At 37.3% G+C, this 8,857-nt stretch overlaps 1 non-coding gene across 1 annotated transcript; it reads left to right on the plus strand.

The window, feature by feature from the left end:
- The first annotated feature begins 5,236 nt into the window (after positions 1 to 5,236).
- Positions 5,237 to 5,343, plus strand: LOC127108908 (small nucleolar RNA R71). Its single transcript, XR_007796406.1, has one exon. It is a non-coding gene; the product is annotated as a small nucleolar RNA R71 (small nucleolar RNA).
- The last annotated feature ends 3,514 nt before the right edge of the window (positions 5,344 to 8,857 follow it).

Consider the following 8,857-nt stretch of genomic DNA (forward strand, 5'->3'; position numbering starts at 1 on the left):
GAATTCTAGAGTCAGTCTCTGGTATGTGACAAATTGTCTACGGATAGGAGCGGTTTCCCACCCTATCTGATTCAGCAAATACAGGACACTTTGTCTTAGTCCAAGGGCAGTCATTGCCCAGTCATCAGCATACAGACTAGGTAGCATCTCTCTTGTGGCTAGTTCCTCAAACTTTTGTTTCTGAGCTGTTCCTCTGAATTTGATACCCATACGATCAATTTGTCCCATCAGGTTAGTGTTAGCTAGAGAAAAGAAAAACAAGAGTTTTAGTTAGGATTTGGCCAAATGCCGAAAGAAGAGAAAAGTTTTTAATAAATTAAAATAAATTAAGAATGAATACTAAACAAAAATTAGAAGAATAATTAAGGAAGAAATAGAAAAATAAAAAATGATAATAGAAGAAAATGATAAAATATTTGTGGGTCGTCTCCCACTAAGCGCTTTGTTTAATGTCGCAAGCTCGACATAAAAACAATCAATTATAATCTATAATTTCTGGAGGCATTTCGTCTAAGTGCAAGACTTGCGAATCTTCATTGTTTTCTGCATAGTGATAATGTTTTAGACGTTGCCCGTTTACGGTAAATGGTTCCATAGATTTGCCTTTAATTTCTACTGCTCCACTGGGAAAAACATTGGTGATTTGAAAAGGACCTGACCATCTAGAGCGTAGTTTTCCCGAAAATAACTTTAGTCTGGAGTTAAATAAAAGGACTGTATCGCCTTGTTTGAAGATTTTCCTTGATATGCGCTTGTCATGCCATTGTTTTGTTCTTTCTTTGTAGATTCTGGCATTTTCGTAAGCGTCTCTTCTGAGTTCCTCTAATTCGCTTATATCAAGGATTCTCTTTTCACCGGCGGCTTTATAGTTTAAATTTAGATTTTTAATAGCCCAATAGGCTTTATGTTCTAATTCTACCGGGAGGTGACAGGATTTTCCATAAATTAGCTTAAATGGGGTTGTCCCTATGGGAGTTTTGTAAGCAGTTCGGTAAGCCCATAAAGCTTCTGGTAATTTCAATGACCAGTCTTTCCTTGAAGTGGCGACTGTTTTCTCTAGTATCTGTTTGATTTCTCTGTTAGACACTTCCACTTGCCCACTGGTTTGAGGGTGGTAAGGTGTCGCTACTCTATGTCTTACGCCATACTTAAGCAGTAGTTTTTCGAGTACTTTGGATATGAAATGCGATCCACCATCACTGACTACTATTCTTGGGACACCAAACCTTGGAAATATTATATTCTTAAAAAGTCTAGTTACTACTCGTGTGTAGTTTATTGGAGAAGCTATAGCTTCAATCCATTTTGATACGTAGTCAACTGCCACGAGTATGTATTTGTTACCGAAAGAGGGTGGAAAAGGTCCCATGAAGTCTATTCCCCACACGTCGAAAATCTCTACTTCCAAAACGCCCTTTTGTGGCATCTCGTCACGTCTAGATATGTTTCTTGTGCGTTGACATCTATCACATCTCTTAATAGCTGCATGTACATCCTTCCATATACTTGGCCAATAAAAACCGGCTTGTAGGATTTTAGAGCAGGTCTTGGATGTACTTGCGTGTCCACCATAAGGAGCGGAGTGACAGTGTTGGATTATATTTTCTACCTCTTCTTCGGGTATACACCGACGGAAAATACCATTGGGGCCTCTTTTAAAAAGTAAGGGGTCATCCCAGTAATAATGTTTTATGTCATAGAAGAATCGTTTCTTCTGTTGGTAGGATAAGGTAGGTGGAACTATTCCGGCAGCTAAATAATTGACGAGGTCAGCGTGCCATGGTGTAACCGATATAGTTAAGGTGGTTTCTACCTGTTTATCAGCGTTATTCTCTTCCAAAGTAGCTATAAGCTTATCGTACGAGAAATCGTCGTTAATTGATGTTCTTTCCGGTTCAAGGTTCTCAAGTCTAGAGAGGTGATATGCTACTACGTTTTCAGTTCCTTTCTTGTCTTTGATTTCCAAATCGAACTCTTGTAGCAACAGGATCCACCTTAGGAGTCTAGGTTTAGCATCCTTTTTAGTTAAGAGGTATTTGATAGCAGCGTGGTCAGTGTAAATGATTATTTTGGCTCCGACCAAGTAAGAACAAAATTTATCTAGCGCAAACACTACTGCTAGAAGTTCTTTCTCGGTTGTGGCGTAATTCATTTGTGCTTCATCTAGAGTTCTACTTGCGTAATATATAACATGAAGCTTTTTATCCTTTCGTTGTCCTAAAACAGCACCTACAGCGTAATCACTGGCATCACACATTATTTCGAATGGTTCATTCCAATCTGGTGTCTGCATTATGGGTGCGGAGATCAGTGCTTGTTTAAGCGTTTGAAATGCTTCTAAACATTTATTGTTGAATATGAATTCAGCATCTTTCATTAATAGTCCGGTTAAAGGTTTAGTTATTTTAGAGAAGTCTTTAATGAATCATCGGTAAAAACCGGCATGTCCTAAGAAGCTTCGTACTTCTCTCACAGTTTTCGGGGGTTGAAGGTTTTCGATTACCTCTATTTTAGCTTTGTCTACTTCAATTCCTCTGTTCGAGATGATGTGTCCTAAAACAATTCCTTCTTGTACCATAAAGTGGCATTTTTCCCAATTAAGTACTAGGTTTACTTTTACACATCGCTCTAGAACTCTCTCTAGGTTTTCAAGACATTCTTCAAAGCTTTGTCCGCATACGGAAAAGTCATCCATAAATACTTCCATGATGTTTTCTAGAAAATCGGCGAATATTGCCATCATGCACCTTTGGAAAGTTGCAGGAGCATTACACAAGCCAAACGACATTCGTCTATAAGCGAAGGTACCAAAAGGGCACGCGAACGTTGTCTTTTCTTGGTCATCAGGATGAATTGGTATTTGAAAGAAACCTGAGTAACCGTCTAGATAGCAGAAATGAGAATGTTTTGCTAATCTTTCTAACATCTGGTCAATGAATGGTAAAGGGAAATGATCTTTTCGGGTTGCTTTGTTTAGTTTCCTATAGTCAATGCACATTCTCCATCCCGATTCGATTTTCGTTTGGTTATAGTTTCTCCTTTTTCATTTTCAATGACTGTTATACCTCCTTTCTTTGGTACTACGTGTACAGGACTAACCCATTTGCTATCAGATATAGGATATATGATACCTGTCTCTAATAACTTGGTTATTTCCTTCTTCACTACCTCACTCAGGATCGGGTTTCGTCTCCTCTGGTGTTCCCTAGAAGTTTTACAATCTTCTTCTAACATGATGCGGTGCATACAAATAGAGGGACTTATTCCTTTAAGATCGGTGATGTTGTAACCTAGTGCGGTTGGATATTTTCTTAAGATATGCAGGAGTTTTTCTGTTTCGAGTCTTCCTAGGTCAGCATTAACTATCACTGGTCGTTCAAGCTCTAAGTCTAGGAATTCATATCTCAGATTCTTGGGAAGTGTTTTCAGGTCTAAGGTTGGTTTCTTAAGGCATTGCGTAGGGTCCGGTGTTATTGCTAAACATTGGTTAAGTTTGTCTTCTACAAGATAGTCAGATGATTTGTCTTTTTCTAACTCCGTTTCTTTTATGCATTCATCGATGATATCCATGAAGTAACATGTATCTTCTATTGCAGGTGCTTTCAAAAATTGGGAAAGAATGAACTCAATTTTCTCTTCTCCTACTCCAAAAGTGAGTCGTCCTCGTTTTACATCTATGATTGCACCGGCAGTTGCTAAGAACGGTCTTCCCAGTATAATGGGTGTAACTTCATCTTCTCTAATATCCATAATTATAAAATCAGTTGGAATGTAGAATTGACCTATGCGCACTGGAACGTTTTCAAGAATTCCTACAGGATATTTTACGGAACGATCTGCTAGTTGCACAGACATTTTAGTTGGTCTTAATTCTCCCATTTCAAGTCTCTTGCATATGGATAAAGGCATAACACTAATACCGGCTCCTAAATCGCATAAGGCTTTGTCAATGACAAATTTTCCTATGTGACAGGGTATAGAGAAACTACCTGGGTCTTTAAGTTTAGGAGGCATATTCTGGATTATAGCGCTACATTCAGCGGTGAGTGTAACAGTTTCGCTATCTTCAAGTTTCCTTTTATTAGAAAGAATTTCTTTTAAAAACTTGGCATATGAGGGCATCTGCGTAATAGCTTCTGTAAACGGAATTGTGACGTTTAATTGTTTTAGTAGGTCGACAAATTTTTTAAATTGGCCCGCATCTTTGGTTTTAATAAGCCTTTGAGGGTAAGGGATAGGTGGTTTATAAGGTGGTGGAGGTACATAAGGTTCCTTCTTTTCTACGGTTTCCTTATTACTCTCTTCCTTTTCCTTAGGTTCACTTTCTTCCTCAGTTGACTTTTTAGAGTTTTGGTTTTCTATCCTTGGGTCAGACGGTCCTTCCACTTCCGTTCCACTTCTCAGTATAATTGCATGAGCGTGGCTTCTTGGGTTAGGTTGGGGTTGGCCAGGAAATGTACCAGTTGGGGCAGCAGTAGGTGCTTGTTGTTGAGCTACTTGTGAAATTTGCGTTTCCAGCATTTTGTTATGAGTAGCCAGGGCATCTACTTTACTTGCTAGTTGTTTAATTTGTTCGCCAGTGTGTACATTCTGGTTTAAGAAATCTTTATTGGTTTGCTGTTGAGAAGCTATAAAATTTTCCATCATGATTTCCAAGTTGGATTTCCTAGGGGCGTTATTGTTAGATGTAGATGGAATCGGCTTCTGATATCCCGGAGGTATAGTTGGGGCTTGATTTGGAGATTGTCCAGGTGCGTATAAAGCATTATTACTCTTATATGAAAAATTGGGATGATTCTTCCAATTTGAGTTATAGGTGTGCGAGTAAGGGCTTCCTTGAGCATAGTTTACTTGCTCCGCTTGGATTCCTGTTAGGAGTTGACAATCTGCAGGAGTGTGACCTTGGATTCCACAGACTTCGCAATTCTGAGTTATGGCAACCACGGTGGCTGGAGGTGATACATTTAAACTTTCAATTTTCTGGACCAGAGCATCCACTTTTGCATTAACATGATCAAGGTTACTTATCTCGTACATGCCAGTTTTCGTTTGAGGTTTTTCCACCATTGTTCGTTCGGTTCCCCACTGATAGTGGTTTTGAGCCATGCTTTCGATAAGTTGGTAAGCGTCAGCATAAGGTTTGTTCATTAGTGCACCACCTGCGGCGGCATCTATTGTTAACCTCGTGTTGTACAGGAGACCATTATAGAATGTATGAATTACTAACCAGTCCTCTAAACCATGGTGTGGACAAAGTCTCATCATGTCTTTGTATCTTTCCCATGCTTCGAAAAGAGATTCGTTGTCTTTCTGTTTAAATCCATTTATTTGGGCTCTTAACATAGCTGTTTTGCTTGGCGGAAAATATCGAGCAAGAAAAACTTTCTTCAACTCGTTCCATGTGGTGACTGAGTTGGAAGGAAGAGATTGAAGCCATCTTCTAGCACTATCTCTTAGTGAGAAAGGAAAAAGACGAAGTCGAATTGCCTCTGAAGTGACACCATTAGCTTTAACAGTATCAGCGCATTGGACAAATACGGATAAATGAAGGTTAGGATCCTCGGTAGGATTTCCAGAGAATTGGTTCTGTTGCACTGCCTGCAACAGTGAAGGTTTGAATTCAAAGTTGTTTGCTTCGATTGCGGGTGGAGCAATACTTGAATGCGGTTCATCTTGCGATGGAGCGGCGTAATCTCGAAGAGCACGAGCTGGTTCTGCCATCTCGGGTATCGAAGGGAAAATATTTTTGAAATCGGGAAGTTCTACAGGAGGTAGATTGTTTGCAGCACGATATTCCTGAATTCGTCGTAAGACTCGGAGATATAGTTCGATATTGTTGATTCGTAAGTAGAACGGCTCGCCTTGTGAGCGAGTGCGTGGCATACAAATCAACAAAAGAAAGAAAAGAGAAAGAAAAGCCTTAGTCTCTACAGCGTAACACAAGAGTTACGATATCGACTAAATAAAAGTCCCCGGCAACGGCGCCAAAAACTTGATCGCGACTTTATGAGTCGAATTTGGGGTACAAACTGCAAGTGCACAGTTCTATCGCGTAGTTTTAAAAGATATCGATCCCACTGGGACTTATGAATTGATATACCGTTATCTAAGGTTACTTCGTAAAGCTAAGGCAGGTAATACTTTGATTTTTTGGGGGAAAAAGCTAAAACTAAAATAAGATCTAAAATTAATATCTAATAAGCGGATATCGGTATGCAGTTCGTCGTAATTAAGGAATCAATTCTTTGTTGGTTTCTTGGTTTTAAAATGAATCTTTTCAGTTGACTCTATTGATTAAAAGTTTTATCTCAAACTCTCGCTCTGTTGAATAAACTATGATTTTATATTAACGTAGTTGTCACTTATAGTTAAGTCAAAAACCACTTTTTGAAAACAATAGAATCCGTAGAAACTCTTTTTAAGAAAACACTAATCGTTTAAACACCCTTATCTCAAACTCTCGCTATGTTGACTTAGGTTATATAATTAAATTCAAATGCTTAACTCTCGTCCTCACATTCAATCTTTAAAAATACTTTTTGAAAAAGGTTAGAATTTAATTAACTCTAAAAATTGCTCTCGCCCTGATCTAGAATTAATGTCCAATTTACACTGTCCAGTCAAAACCTCAAACTCTCGCTCTATTGATTCTAACTTCTTTATGTCTTTTACTTTCGTACAAAAACTTTGTTATTAAACCTGTAAATTGAGACCGTAAAAAGAGTGATTTTAATTTTAAACTTAATTAAACCAACTTAGTTTTGATTCCTTCATTCCGCTTACTTTACATACCGATACCTAAATGAATTAGCCAGACATACTCAACAGATCCAAATAATCAGCATGCATAAACAGATTCATCGCAGGCAAGCAGTATAAATTAATAATAAAAATAAGCATATATAAATTCAATAAATAAATAAAGAACCTGAATAATTAAATAGCAGTCTTGAACACTCCACCACAGACCGGTTGGATTTGTTCTTGAGTTCTTCAATCAGGCAGAAAAATAAAAGCGAAGGAATAAAAAAACTAGATTCTAACGTAAGGTTAGATCCGGTAAAAGGTACACAATAGTTTCCGGTGTAGAAACTATTGTGCGAAAAATTAATTAAATGCTAGAAAAGAAAATAGAATTGCAAAAGAAACAATATAAAAATTGTAAAAGTAGTACTGTAAAGAATATGCTTAAGCTGCTGAAAAAAGAAAAATGCGAAAAAGCGAAAACTGGAAAAGGAGAGTGGAAACGTGGAACCGAGAGCTTTCCAAAAAGCTACTATTTATACGCCACCTCTTCCAACTGCTTTCCGAACGTTTCCTTAAATATACCCATCACTTTGAAAAAGGGTCAAGCGTGCAACGTGGTCTGTGCGTTCCTTATGCCAAAAATGTAGGGGAATGGTGTGACGCCCGTCACACCATGTGTGACGCTCGTCACACAAGTGTATATAGCGTGACGCTCGTCACAGCCTCTGTGTCGCTCGTCACAGGCACAACGCCTGTGCTTTTTGGGCTGGGCTTGGCTTTTGCTATTTGTTTCCAAAAACTTCTTTTTGCACCTCCTTTTCTTCCTTTTTTTACTTTTGCTTCAAATAGACTACCTGAGATAAATAGAAAGGAAATACCGAGTAATATCGAGTAAAATGAAATCAATTGAAGCAAATGATAATATAATTTAATTGAATTAAGTCCTAAAATGTGATATAGTTTCATGTTATCAGTATTCGTATTTCTAAGACAAAGGAGGCATCCCCAAGATCTTTCATCTCAAAATTCTTTGCGAGAAATCTATTGGTTTCATGCAAAAAGCCTATATATATATATATATATATATATATATATATATATATATATATATATATATATATATATATATTGGTTTGCTATCTTTCATGGAGAATCTATCTAGAACTATATCAATATAGCTCCTATATGACAATCCTAAAATACCTTGAGAGCGGTCTCTAAGTATTCGTATTTCTAAGACAAAGGAGGCATCCCCAAGATTTTTCATCTCAAAATTCTTTGCGAGAAATCTATTGGTTTCGTGCAAAAAACCTATATTGTTGCTTGCCAAAAGGATATCATATATATATATATAATTAGTTTAGTACCAAGAAAATATATTGTTGGTTTCGTGCAAAAAGCCTATATTGTTGCTTGCCAAAATTCTTTGTGAGAAATCTATTGGTTTAGTACCAAGAAAATTAAATTACTCCCACTGAACTTTTGGTACACACAATTATCAACTGGATTAACCTCAAAACCAAATAAGGATATAACTTAATGAAATTTGTAATATCGTTGAAGGAAATCCTATTTAAGGTCATAGATGGGCTTCTTGAGTTTGTAAACCATATATTTTGGGTCTTCTGACACAATTTTTATGGTTGCACCATATATATTGTCTCTTCAATGTTTCCATTTAGAAACATAATCTTTATATCCATCTAATGCAACTCTAAATTGAAATGAGCTACTAATGCCATCATGATCCTAAGAGAGTATTTCGAAGAAACTTGAGAGAAAGTTTCTTTATAATCAATTCCTTCCTTTTGAGTAGAGCCTTTGGAGACAAGACAAGATTTATATCTATCGATGTTACATTTTGAATCCCTGTTGGTTTCAAATATACATTTACAACCAATGGGTTTCTTTCCTTCAGGTAATTTGACAAGATCCTAAACATCATTCTCATCCATCGAATTCATTCATTCTTCATGGCATCAACCCACTTAAAAGAGTTTGGACTCCGCATAGCTTGACTAAAGTTGATAGGATTTTCCTCACTCAACCCAATCCATCCTCATGTTCCTGAAGAAATACAACATAATCACTTGAATTGCACTCCTCCTCT

This window comes from Lathyrus oleraceus, chromosome 7 (genome assembly GCF_024323335.1).
Source record: "Lathyrus oleraceus cultivar Zhongwan6 chromosome 7, CAAS_Psat_ZW6_1.0, whole genome shotgun sequence".
NCBI lineage: Eukaryota > Viridiplantae > Streptophyta > Magnoliopsida > Fabales > Fabaceae > Lathyrus > Lathyrus oleraceus.